This window comes from Camelus bactrianus, chromosome 17 (assembly GCF_048773025.1).
Source record: "Camelus bactrianus isolate YW-2024 breed Bactrian camel chromosome 17, ASM4877302v1, whole genome shotgun sequence".
Classification (NCBI taxonomy): Eukaryota; Metazoa; Chordata; class Mammalia; order Artiodactyla; family Camelidae; genus Camelus; species Camelus bactrianus.
The window spans coordinates 41382966-41396517 of NC_133555.1; the positions used below are offsets into that span (position 1 = coordinate 41382966).

A 13552-nucleotide genomic window follows, 5' to 3' on the forward strand; every position below is an offset into this window, starting at 1 on the left:
AAAAAAAAAAAAGCAAAATAGAACAGAACAGAACCAAAACCCAAACCAAACCAAAAAACAACTCAGGTCTTTTGTTTCAAAGTCCACAACCTCTGTTTCTGGGCAACCAGAGCCTTCAGTTCAAGCCCGTGTACAGAACCGTGGAGACAGACTACCTTAAGTCCAAGCACCCCGTTCCAGCTCTCTGGGGCTCAGAATAGCGGCTCTGACCGTTGTCTCTTCGAGAACCACACATACCTCTTATTTCTCTTCCACTCACACACCCACACTCTCACACATTCCTGAAGGAGATACCACTTCTGTTCAAAAAGGTAAAGATGCCTCCTTCATTTTATTTTTAAATTTTTTATTTATATTTCAATTTACATTCAGGCGAATTCATCTTTTTTGGTGTACAGTTCTGTGAGTTTTGTCAAGTGCAGAGTCATGTAACCACCACCACTGCTAAGACCCAGAGAAGTTCCATCACCCTAAAACGTTCCCTCCCTCATGCTGCCCCCCTGCAGTGAACCCCATACCTCCCTCCACCCCAACCCCCCCAGCAACCACTGATCTGTTTCCCATTCCTTTAAAGTTGCCTTCTCCAGAATGTCACAGAAATGGAATTATATGTATATGTAACCTCTTGAGGCTGGCTTCCTTCACTCAGCATAACACACTGGAGATTCGTCCATGTCACGTATATCAATAAAAATGCTTCATAAAGGTATGAAAATAAAACTGGGGTGGGAACTCCATGCCTAAGCCCAGGGCCCATCTGTTGGGGGTATCCAGCTCTGAGCATGGCTCCCCAGCACCTTGGTAACCAATGTCATCCTCCAAACCAGCCTCAATGCCATTCCTGCCCCTGACCTCCTTGCCTCCCACAACACACAGCCTACCCAGAACCCAGAATCCCCAGCCCTGCCATCAGCACCTACCTACAGATCCTAGTCCTTGTGGCCACAGGGGGGTGCTAGGGAGTCCGCATGGGGCTGCTGGGCCCACATACAGGAGAGAATTCAAAACACCTGCAGGTGTCCTACCTAAGACATCCATAGCACGACAAACTACTAGACAGCCGGTAAGCAGCCCTCCAACCTCCCCCTGCCCCCAAAAAACTACATCTGTGGGCTGTACTCAGGGGCCCAGACTCTGGTTCAGAGCCTCTGAGTCTCTCAAATTGAACTTCTTCCTCAGATCCACCACTGCGCTGATACACAGGGTAACCATGTTGCCGTGATGAAGGTGGCAGGCCTCCAGGTGACCAGGCGTCCTCTGTGGACTGCAAGACTGGGAAGCAGGCTGCCCTACGTAGATGTGGCAGGCTTCTATGGAATACGCTTCACGCAGGTACAGCTGGGAGAAAGGGGGGCTGAATGGAAGGGATGAAGCCCAGGAGACCCCCCACCCTGGCCACAATAGTCTGGTGCTCCTTACTTCACAAAATCCAAACCCAGGAAGGGTCTTCTGTGTACAGAACCAATCTTTGGCTCTTTTCTGATACCAGGCGTATCACATCCACCGAGACCAACACAATTCCCCCACTGTATATATGACCAAGGGGAGGGAGTGCTGTGGCGAGCTGCCCCAAGCGTCTCTTAGGGTTGAGGTACTGTTGTTCGTCCAATTGCCCTTCCCAGCACTGCCCTTGCCTCCAGGGAGCTGCCTCACCAGCCCACCGCCATTGACCAATTGAGGTGCAGGTAGAAAAGCCTGCTCCTCTCCTCTGGCCTCCACTGGGGACAACTCCACGGGGTTATCCAGCTCCAGACCTCCCTAGGGCCATTGGCTGAGGCCTTTGCTGCAGCCACACTGGAAATAAATCTTTCCCTCTGCCCAGCCCTGCCTCCATCACGGACGTTGTTCCCTCTAAACATCCCACATGTGCATCCCCATCTCCGAGTGTTTCTGGGGAACCCCACCAAAGGCAAAGGGTGAATAGGCTTCAGTGAGGACCAATGTCAAGTTCTGTCAGTAAAACATTTACTCTATTCCTCACATGTGATTTTATTTGATCCTCTCAACAATTCAGTCAGGCGGGTATATAATTGTTTCATTTTGTAAATGAGTAAAGTAAGGTCCGGAAAGGTTATATGTGTAATCCAAGCTCACCGGACAACAGTGGTTAATCCGCTCTGAGCTTCCAACTCTTCAAACCTTGCTCTCTAATTCACTGCACTGGCCAGAGCTGGTGGGCGAGGGACAGCATTTTACAAGGAGGGGATAGGCTAGGTGGAGGCAGGGGCAGACTGCCACATACAGCAGTGCATCACACAGTCTTGGGGCACCATGCATATTCCTAGACATCAGAGACTTACGTCTATTTTCTCTCAACTCTCCAGCAGATGGCAGTGGAGTGTCTGGAGGAAAGGTGGCTCTTCATTCGCAGACCAACATCGTTTGGGCTAATGGGGAGCTGGCAGAGGTAAGGGGCTGGGTGTCTGACTGGGGCTGAAGGTACAGGTAAGAGACAGCAGGTCCCATCTGGCGATGGTCCCTCGACAAGAGTGTTCTCTTGTCCATCATCTTGGTATCAAGGGGAATCAGGTCGCCAACCCTTTAGTTGCAGGTCATGTCCTTGCCCTTGACCATGAATACATTTCTCTTTTTCTCTGCTCCTGCTAAGATAGAGGCACTCTACTACTCAAGCATTCAAAATAAAGCAAAGTCTCTTCTGAGGAGAACGCCAACCGTCCTTGAGGGTAACATCTGAACTACTTAAATTTACTGGGGTCGAAATTGAAACGGAGGACTTTTTTGAAAATATAGTAGATTGAAGACATCTCTTAAAATTTCACTAAAATGACAGTGAAATTACTTCAAAAGGCAGAAAACCTACAAGGGCAAAAAGTCTGGAAGAGGAAGCAACAGCAGATGTGGCAACTTCTTGGAAGTTTGAGTGGTAACTGACTTAGCAGAGCAGGGAAGGCTGAATTCAAGGAGCCTGCAGAGGATGCCCTCCTCCTCGAACCCCTGGGGTGTTTCTGGGACTCAGACACTGGGTACCTTTGGAAATGGAGGTGGCTAAAAACAAGAGGGCTGGTAAATGGCTTGTATTAAGAACACCTGGGCTTCCAGATCCCTCCCCACCCAACACAATCTGGCTGCAAATTACAGAGAATCCATCTCATCTGTTTACACAGAGACAAAAGAAGGTATGAAAGGGTGGGCTCTGTGGTTCACGATCATCAGGGCCAACAGCTGCAAATCTCCTGCCCTTACCTCCAGCATTGTGTGGTGGCTCCGTCAGCTCCAAGCATCCATCTTGAGGAGAACGGATAAATAAAGTTCAGTGGATGCACAACACAGAACGCTCTGCAGCTATCAGAAGCAAAGAACTAGCTGCCCACACTAAAACATGGACAGAGCTCAAAAGCAAAGTGTTGAGGGAGAAACACAAGAAAAAGAATGAAAGTTAGAACAACGCCCCTTTATATAAATGGGAAGCACATACACACAAGTGGCCAATAAACCATGAACAAGCACTCCATTTCATTAGTCGTCAGGGAAATGCCAATTAAAACCACAGTATGAAACTGCTTCACACCCACTCAAGTGGCTAAAATGAAAAAGATAAAAATACCAAGTGCTAGAGGATGCAGATGAAGCAGAATTCTCATACATTCGCGGCTGACGGAGTGTGTGTTGGTAAAACCACTTTGGAAAACTGTTTGGCAGTGTCTGCCAAGCATGAGCACACCCCCTCCCATGGCCCAGCAATGCCACTCCCAGGTGTGCACCTGGCACGAATGCACACATACAGTCACCAAAATTCACGTCCTGGAACCTTCATAGCTGCGCTATTCGTAGTAACTCCCAGCTAGAACACCCGTCAACCGTGGCATGGATAAGTAAGGTGTGGGATATTCACACGGCAGAGTTCTATGCCACGAGAACAAACGAACTATATAAATGACTACAGGCAGCAACAGGGATGACTCTCACAAACCCAAAGCTGATCAGAAGAACCAGACACAAGAGTTCGTACTATACGACACTACTTAAATAAGTAGTACGACTAGGCAAAATTAACCGAGGGAATTCGAGGTGAGTATAGCAGTTAACCCTAGGGGAGAAGTGCTGGTGACAGGAAGAGGGCAGGGAGGGGACGTCTGGGGTGCTGATGCTGTTTTGTTTCTTGACCTGTGTACTGGTTATAGGGATGTGATCAACCAGTGACAACCCTTGAGCTGAACCCTTGGGGTTTGTACACTTTCCCATATGTAGGTTATAGTTTAATAGAAGTAAAACAAAAAGAAAAGCCTGGGGCAGTAAAAACACGTGAGAAAAAACTAAAGGCACAAATAATATGGTATATTTTACAAAGATGTGTACATATTTAAAGATCTGCTTTAGCTGTAAGTGGGGGCACCTATGTGGGGAGGGAGATGACAGTGAGGTGTTGTAGCAGGGGGAAGAAATAAAAGAAAGAGAGGCTTCCTGTGTGGATGCATGATGAAGTGCTTAACCCAACTTTGAACCTGAGATGGATGGGGAGGGTGGAAAAAAGGAAACACTAGCTTTTAAAACTTTGGATTGTTCCCTGACTGCCAACTGCATGTTCCCGCTTTAAGCAAACGAGATCTGGCAAACAGAAGGGAGTTGCCCAGATCTTGACAAGGGCTCCTTGTAGGAGGTGCCCCGTCTCTGGCCCTTTGACCTTTTCTGCCCTGCAGGGCCACCACCAGCTATGTTGCCTGAATCTCTGAATCAGAACCGAATCAGAGCTCTGGATCCTCTTTCTCAGAGCTTCTCTCCCCTCATTTAAATCTAGGGTGTGTGCTTCTCCTGCTGGCGACATCCAGGTGCCCAGCACTAAGGAGTAATTTGAACACCCCACCTCTGCCAGATGTAGATGAAGTGAGGGAGGGAGGCTCTCTAAGCCCACCCACAGCAGCCTCCATTCTAGTTCAGTCTCCTGCTTGGCCCAATGTCCGTCTGCAAAGCCTGGTGGAAGACCTCAGGGAAGACCCGGATTCTGATTCCCTCTCCTCCCACCTAGGATGCGTGGGTTCGGGTGGTCCAACGCGAGGCTGGAAATTTGACATTGTTTGCACTTCCCTCTCTGGCCGCTAGTGGGCGATGCTGCCCAACCTGAGGCCCGTCAGAGGGCTAGAGGCAGGCGGCGGGAATGTGGTTAGTCTGTCTGGCGCCAAGCCACCCTCCCAGACTCCGGGTCAGAAAGCGTCCAGTGTCCTGAACTTTCCTGGAGACTGGCTTTCTTACTGATTCCCCTACTCTGGGCTGGTTGTCCTGGCCCTTCCTGCAGGCACGGGCAGCTCCTCAGTATATATGAGATCCAGGGACGCCTGAAGCTCCAAACCTAGGTCCAAAATAGAGGATGCCCCCCTTTCCCCACCCCTTGACCGCTCCAAGATCCCAATAATGGGTGGGGGAGAGGGGGACAGGTCTCTGCCCCAGAGCTCCCAAACACAGCACCCATTTTGCCCTCTGAGAGCGATTCTTATCTCTAGGAGTCTTGAAAATGTGTCAGGAGAGATTAGAATGCTGCTGTTAAGGAAGACAAAGGCTGTGTTGTGTGTGTGTATGTGTGTACACACGTGTGTGCTCCTGTGACGGCTCTGGGCAGTAGCCCATCCCTTTCAATCATGTTACTGGTGGGCAAAAGCTGGTAGCCTGTTTCTTTTAAAAAGGATGTGTGGTCCTGGGTACGTTTCCCTGTGGGTCAGACTGTGTGTGTGAGCAACTATGTTTGTCAGTGTACGGGTCTCTGCGTCCGTGTGTGATGACAGTCTATCTCAGTATCAGCATGTGAGTGTCTCCGTATGTGGCAAGGGGTAGGTTGTCTGTAGCTCAACAGAGTGAAGTGAGTGTGTGTGTTTTGGTTTGAGTGGTGCTTGTTCGTTGTGTCCCTATTTCGGGTCTGGGTGTGTGTTTCTGTCAGTGGTTGTGTGTCAGTGTGTGCCTATGTATCAGTATAGGTTTCTAGCATTGTGCAGACTTGTGTGCTGTCCCTGTGTGTCTCTAGGAGACTGTGGTTCTGTGTGTGTGTGTGTCTCTGTGTCAGTGTGTCAGTGGATGTGTGTCTCTGAGTCATGCAGGTGTCCCTGAGTTTGTCAGAGTATGTCTGCCTCAGTGTCTGTGTCAGTGATGTGACTGTGTCCGTGTGGGTGTCTGCGTGTGTCAGTGAATGTCCGTGTCCATGGGGGTGGGTGGCTGGACTAAGGTCCCCAAGTCGGTGAGGATGTGTGCCTGTGCGTGTGCGTACTCTGCGTGTGCCGGGGTGTGTGCCTGTCCCAGTCCGCGTAGGTGGCTAACTGTGGAGAGCGTCGCCGGGTTGCCGGGTGTACCCCCGTGTGTGCCGTGTCTACGCGCTTCTGTCCGCGTCCGCGTGGGCAGCTCTCTGTGGCGAGGCGCCCCGGGGTCAGCGCGGGGGCATGTGCCCCGGCGGGTGCCCGAGGGCTCACTCTCAGCGGGCGGGGCGCCACGTGTGGAGCCCGGGGCGCGTCGCTCTGGGGCGGAGCCAGCCCGGGGCCCCAAGCCCCAGGCCGAGCCCAGGCGGGGCCCGCCCCCGACCCCGCCCCCAGCCCGAGCCCACGCCGCCCGCCGAGCCCGGGAGCCCGAGCCGAGCGGCGGAGCCGAGACGGCGGCGGCGCCCGTGGGATGCGGGGATCGCGCCCCCGGGGCCGCTGAGCCTGCGCCGGGCGCCCCGAGCCCCGCGCCGAGCCGAGTCCGCGCCGAGCCGCAGCCGCCCATCCCGGGGCCCGAGCCGGGGGACCAGCAGGTGAGCGAGCTCCCCCAAGCCCGGCGGCCCCGGCCCTGCCAAAACCCCCTCCGCCTGCCGCCGCCCAACTTTCCTCCCCGAGGGTCGGAGCCTCCAACCCCTGCGCGCCCCCTCCCTTGCCCCGGGTCCACCACCAGCTCCCTCCCCCATCTCTGCCCCTGAGGGTGGGAGGGGGAGAAGAAGGGGCGCAGAGCAGCCTGGCTGGAGGGGATCCCCGGGAGGGAGGCGTCTCTTATCCGCGTGCGCCCCCTCCCCTTCCCTTTCCTTCCGCGTTTCCCAGTGCGCTGTCGAGGGCCGGGGGAGGGGGAGCTGCGGCCCCGGCTTCCCTGCAGACCCTGGCGCAGGATCTGGGAGGGTCTGGAATTGGGACTCGGATTCCCGAAGCCGGAGACCCCAAGGTCAGAGCAACGACTAGGCGCGCAGTGAGTGTGATTCCAGAGAGCGGGGAGCTGACCGAGCCGGGCTAGAAGTGGAGGAAGGGGCCATGCACCCCTTTCTCTGGGCCCAGCGGAGCCGTCCGCTGGGGGTGTCATCTCTGGGATGAGGTCTCTGCCTGTCCTGAAGGGGGACAGATCTCTATGTGCCCTGAAGGGGGAGAGATCTATATTGTGTGTCCTCTCTGCGCTCCCCGATCATGAAGAGATCTCTTTCCCCTCTGACCCCCTAACTGAGAGGAATCTGATCTCTGTGAGTCCTGAAGGAGGAGAGATCTTGTGCTCTCAACTGGGGCGATGTCTGTCGGCTGGTATAGAGGAGAGTTCTTTGCCCTCCTCTCCCTGACCCCGGCATATCCATACACCCTGACATGAAGCGGGTTTTCGTTCTCCTTGTTACTTGATCAGCTTTGGTGTTGCCCTGGCAGGAAATGGAGGTGCCTGGCCTTGTGGGGGCTGGAGGTGTGGAGAGTGCTGAGGGGAAAGGGGGATGCTGGGGACAAGGCCCTGGCCATAGGCCTGCCTTGCGAACACCTGTTGGAGGCCAGCGCACAGGCAGATCAGGAAGCCATGGCTGAGGTTGTGGCAGGAGTCTCTCTTTGCTCCTTAGTGCTTTGAGACCAGCGAGGAGGAGGGGGGTTCTGGGTTGGCATTCTGTTCACCTAGCTGTCTCCTCACATCCTGCTGAGACCCCAGGCACCTGCACAGGCGGCTTAGACCCCACGGTGGAGACAGGCACTCCATATGACCCCACCTGCCATAGCATGTCCTCCCTCTCCTTGATTCCTACCATCCCCTCAGGATCCAGAGGGACGCTGAGCAGCAGACGCCCAGGCCATCCGGAGCCCAGGCCCTTGCTGCTGCCCTCAACTCCTCCTGGTCAGAATTGGGCAGGTGCATGTGAGTGGGTGGCAGTGGAGCTGGAAGGTGGAATGAAAGTGGCACAGGCTGATAGTTCAAGCCAGGCCTCAGTCACTGGAACTAAGGGAGGGGAGGGTCAGGGGACAGGCAGAGTACACAATTCAGATTTTTATACTAGAATGTCCAGCCCCTTGCTGAAATGAGCCTCAGTGAACTTTTAACCTAACCCTGTCATCATCACCACATCGTACAGGGGGAGGCTGAGGCTGACAGCAGGTCAAGGACTTAGCCAAGGTCACCTAGAGAGTCAGTGCATTGAGGGCCCCACTCAGGGTGAAGATGCCTTGAGATGTGCATTCTGAAAGCCAAATTGACCTAGGACTGACCAAAGAGAATCTGAGCAGAAAGGGAACTGACCCTGAGGGGCCAAGAACCAGCATGAGCCCAATGTGGCATGAGCATCTGCCGGGCCTTGGAGGTGCTTGGCCCCGACTCAGTGTGGTGATCGAAACTCTTCTGGAAAATTTCCAGGATTGACTCACTCAGCATGAAGATGGAGCTTGGAGGAGTGGTGGGAAGTACCAGAGACAGCTGGGAGTTGGGGAGCACAGGAGGCTGGTGCTCAGGGAATCCAAGGAGAAGGGATACCAGGGGCAGCCCGGGACAGTGTTAAATGGCAATTTCTGTTCTGTTCATAGGAGGCTAGTTCCTGCTGAGCCTTGGAAGGTTACTGGAAAAGTGTGCAATAATAGAAGTGTGTCCCCACAATCCACTCAAAAAAGGAGTGATTGCCTCTGGCTAGGAGAGTCGAGGGTATCCATGTAACAAAAATAACTTTCCATCTGGGTTTTGAAGGATGAATAGGAGTTTTCTAGGTGGAACAGGTACAATCCAGCCATCAGGACCAGCATGTACAAAAGCTCAGAGATGTAAAACAATTGTTCAGTGACCTGTTGAGTCCCCTGGTGTGAGGAAGAGCAGAAGCTAAAGTCAAGGTCACAGTCACGGGGGCTCTTGTGAGCTCCACTCAGGAATTGGGAATTTATCCTCAGTAATGGTACTAAAAATAGCTAACATTCACTGAGTGCTTTCTGCCAGCCAGGCACGGCACTAAGCACTTTCTTTATAAGACTCATCTCACTGACTCCTTTCATCAACCCTGGAAGTAGAGACCATAATGACGACCAGTTTGCAGACGGTGAAACTGAAAGCCCAGAAAGGTTAAGTAACTTTCTCATTGTCAGCATCTCCTAAGTAGCAGGACTTGAGTTTGAGCCCAGGAGTTTATTTATGTGCTTTCCTCTCTACTACCTCTCCAGTGCAGAACATGGGTGCCGTCAAAAGTTTTTCAGTTAAAGGAGAGAGACAAGACAGGCAGGTGACCACAGGTGATAGAACCTGTGTCATTCCAACTTCCTTCCTACTAAGGGATATGCCATTCTCCCATCCCCAACTTCAGTCACTCACTAAGTGAGGTTCACTGCCGCCTTATCACACTGTAAGGGGGGGATGGGCAGGTGGGTTGGCAAGCTTGATGCAGAACAGAGGAGAAGTGATGGATGTTTCAGGGTCCTGATCTGAACCTAAATGCTACCAGGAAGATGCTGACATCTGCAGTCAGTGGGAAGGAAGTGTCCAGGGTCCAGGAAAGAGATCTGGGTTGGAGGGCGAAACCTGGAATCTTTCACAGAGGCTGGTCATTGGAGTCATGGCAGTGAATTCGATTGTCCAGTTGAGGGTGGTTCTCAACTCCGGCAATATTAGCATAACTTGGAAAGCTTTTTAAACAAAACAAACCTATGCCGAGACTCCACCCCCAGAAATTCTAATTCATTTGACTCTGGGGTGAGGCTTGGGCATCAGTAGTTTCGAAAGCACCCAGGAGATCTAATGGGGAGAAGAGGGTTGAGTCTGGAGCCCTGAGGCTCTCCAACAATCGAGGCCAGAGACGTCTGTGAAAAAGGAGGCTGGGAAGGAGCAGTCAGAGAGGTGGGAGGACAGCCAGGAGTGGGAAGTGTCACAGACAATGAGGCGGGTGCGCGTCCCAGGAGTCTCCTGTGTCTGCAGAGAGAGTTAAAAAGATACATTCTGAGGGGTTCATGGATAGATTAAAAAAGAATGCATAATTTAAAAACTAATGTCCATGAGATTGAGCGACAGTGAGGGTGCCGGTGACCCTGACAACAGCAATTTCCCCCTGGGCACCCACAGAATGTGGTGCTGGGTACAGCCAGGTTGTTGATGAATGAGTGAATGAATGAATGAATTGGTGAGAATGGAATCCAGTTTGGAGTGGGTTGAGGAGTAAGCAGGAGGTGAGGATGTGGAGACAGCATGTGTAGACAGCTCTTTCAAAGAGTGATGGTTTAAGAGGGAGGAGAGAGATAGAGGGGAGCTGGCGGTGGGTGGGGGGAGGTTGAGGGAGGGCTGTAGGGAGAGCCTGGAGCGGACACTGTCAGCCTGTGTGTCCGTGTGTCCGCATGTGCGTCCATGTGCGCATGCTTCTGGGGAGATGCCTTTCCTCACAGGGAGGGCTGGAGGTCTGTGAGTTAAAGGTGTGCCCGTGGGGTCTCAGTTGCTCTGGTTTGTCCAGCGGGTCCATCAGGAAGGCCTGGAGGGAAATGACTCTTCCTATGAAGCTCCGAGGAGGTGATTTTGATGGCAGGAACTGTGATTCCTGCTGGAGGCAGGGGTCAGGAAGGGGAGGGAGGTTTGCTCTGAGGAGAGAGAAGTATTCCAGAAAGCAGTGTTCGGGGACAAAATGAGGTCGTCTGGAGCAGGTATCCAGAAGTAGAGGGGCTGAGCTGAAAGCCCTGTGGCTAAATTCACCAAGGAGACAGAGAGAAGAGAAGGTGAAGCCAGGGGTCAGCCCGTGGAGGGAGACTGGAAGCCACAGGGAGCGGTCCCAGGGACGGCCAGGCTGCAGAGTGAGCCTTGGACTGGATGCCCACTGCCCTCTGCCAGCCCAGACTGGCCTGTGGCCAAGGTCTGAGGCTGAGTTCAGCCTCAGGTGGCCGGGGAGACCTAGATAGGACATTCAGCACCTAATCTATGCCATGGAAGATTCCAGAAGCTATATAATTCAAATACAGTAACTGCACTCATGAAGCTTATGTGCTGTTGGGAAAGACAGACTGGATGCCATGAAACAAGTAGATGCAAAGAGAATTTTAGATGGTGACCAGTGCTATGAAGGAAATAAAACAGGATGATGTGATGGAGAGATGGGAGTGACTCTCAACTGGCCAGTCAGGGAAGGCATCTTGAAGAAGAAGGCTGAATTGAGACCTGAATAAGGAGAAAGAACCAGTCCTGAGGAGGCCTGGGGCAAGAATGTCTTGTATAGAGGGGACTGCCAGTGCAAAGGCCCAGAGGCAGGGCCAAGCTCCTGAGCAGGGCTGGCTGCTGTGGCTGGAGCAGAGAGACTGGGGTGGGGAAGGACAGGTTCCTCGCCTCCGTTCCGCCCCCCACCCTCTCAGCCGTCAGCCCCTTCAGACTGCTCCTTTACTTCTGCACGGCCCACACCACTCCCCTCGGGCTGGCAGCGGTTCCTGGGGATGACACTATATTTAGACACTTCTCTCCTCTCTCTGTGGGCCTAGAACATACCGTATCTTTTTAAGATGATCAATATGGAATGGGTGCTATTTATAGAGACCCCACGTCAATTCCTGGGGCCTGGGACCCTCAAATGGGAGAGGGAGTTCAGGACCAGGCATTTCGGGGGCAGCCACCACTGCTGGCACAGCACTGGAGCCATCTGACTCATGGATTCTGAAACTTGTATCACCTTCCCTGCCAGGCCTGCTTCACCACAGCCATAGGCTTGGGAACTTGGATGCCCCTCACCTCCCCACCTCCAACTGTATTTCCTGGAAGAGTATCTGGTGTGCCCCAAGCCCAACAGAAAATTTCGTTGTGATTGTTGAAGCCAGAGCCTGATGGGACAGTTTGTCAATCTCTTGTGCATTCCTTGCTCTGTTTACTACTTGGGATAGGCAGAAAAGGACCCTCGGGGCCCCCTGGGTTCACCCCACAGGCCAGAGGGAGGTCTTTCCAGGACAGAGTAAATGCGAGGTTGGAGTTGGGAGCTTAGCCTCCCAGTGGGAGGTCAGGTGTGGCCCGGAGCCGCCGTCAGGGGAGGCTGCCTGGAGGAGGTGGGATTGGAGCCCAGTCATGGAAGATGTACAGCATTTGGAGAGGTGAAAGGGATCCGATCATGTTTTGGGGCCTGTGGGTGGAAGAATGTTTATGCTCTGAGGCTGGAGTTCTTTCTCCTTCTCTCGTCTTCAGTTTCTCCTCCTGATTAAATCTCCCAGGGAGGCAGTGGAAAGTCACGTCCCCACAGGGGTATTAGTCGAGTGGAAGGACGAAGCTGTTCTCATGGAGTTTGTGTGGGCCCGAGAAGATCCCTCACCCACTTGGAGATCCCGCTGTCATCCTCTCCAAGAGCTTTCACTCCCCTCCTCACAGCCCTGAGAGGCCAAGGGCAGGTGCTGATCACCCCGTAGGCTCAAGGTCACCCAGGCGTGCAGGCAGCACTAAGCCAGAGCCCGTGTCTCCCTGGCCCCACCCGGGCCTTGCTCAGGCAGTCCCCGTGCTTTCTGGGAATGGATTTTAAACAGTAGAAAGGCTCTTCCTGGCATCAGGAGGATGGTAAACGCCTTTCTGTCGGGTATTGATTCCTCGAAGACCTGTGTGAAGGAAGGACCTGGCTCAAGAGGCAGGTTTTAGAGGGACAGCAAAGCAGGGAGGGTAATCTGGCTTGAAGCGCCAAATCAGTTCTCAGGCTACATTAGCATCCCTCCATCTAGGCTGGGCTAGAAGGTGCCCTGGAGGACCTAAGACAGGAGGGAAAATCAGACTAAGGGAGGGGCCAGCCCAGCCCAATCAATACTTCCTGCATGGCCTAGAAGGTGCCCTGGAGGAAAAATCAGACTAAGGGAGGGGCCAGCCCAGCCCAGTCAATACTTCCTGCATGGCCATCAAAGCCCCGGCCTCACCGACCCAGGCGGATGGCAGGGAAGCGGTCTAAAGAGCCCCTCAGAGCCAAGATACCCGCCCTCTGCTGCCCGGCGCTGCTGCCTGCCTCCGGGCCTGTGCCTGGCAAGAATCCCGTCCCCAGGTTTGCTCCTTGCAGGCACCAGGGCTTCACCCAGGCAACGCCCGGCTTGGGTGTGGGTACAGGGAGGCTGAGTGACAAAGGCCTGCCCACCACAGCCGGACTTGGGCAGAAGAAGGCACAGGAGCTCAACTCTGCCACCGTGCTGGGTCACAGGCAGCACAGACTGCCAGTTAAATAAAGCCACAGCGAGTGGATAACAAAACTGGAAACCTAGGGAAAGCCCCCACTCCCTTGCTGGGCCTGGGTGCCTATTAGACATGTAATTTCAGGAAATGTCTGAGGGAAGGAGAGGAAAACAACTCCCTAAGGATTCCGGGGCCAGGGCTGACCGTGACCAGAGATCACTGGACTTCAGGTCCCTTCCAGCCCTCACGTTGTATGATTGAATTAAGGACTTGTCCCCAG

The 13552-nt window shown here is 53.5% G+C and overlaps 1 protein-coding gene across 8 annotated transcripts in view; it reads left to right on the forward strand.

Annotated features, from left to right (window-relative positions):
- Positions 1-6545: 6545 nt before the first annotated feature.
- The window catches only part of SCN5A (sodium voltage-gated channel alpha subunit 5), a 100968-nt gene continuing 93961 nt past the window's right edge, over positions 6546-13552 (forward strand). For all 8 annotated transcript variants that reach the window (XM_074345218.1, XM_074345221.1, XM_074345223.1 and 5 more), the window contains exon 1: positions 6546-6727. The gene's annotated coding sequence lies outside the window, so the exon portion shown is untranslated. The remainder of the gene's footprint in view (positions 6728-13552) is intronic.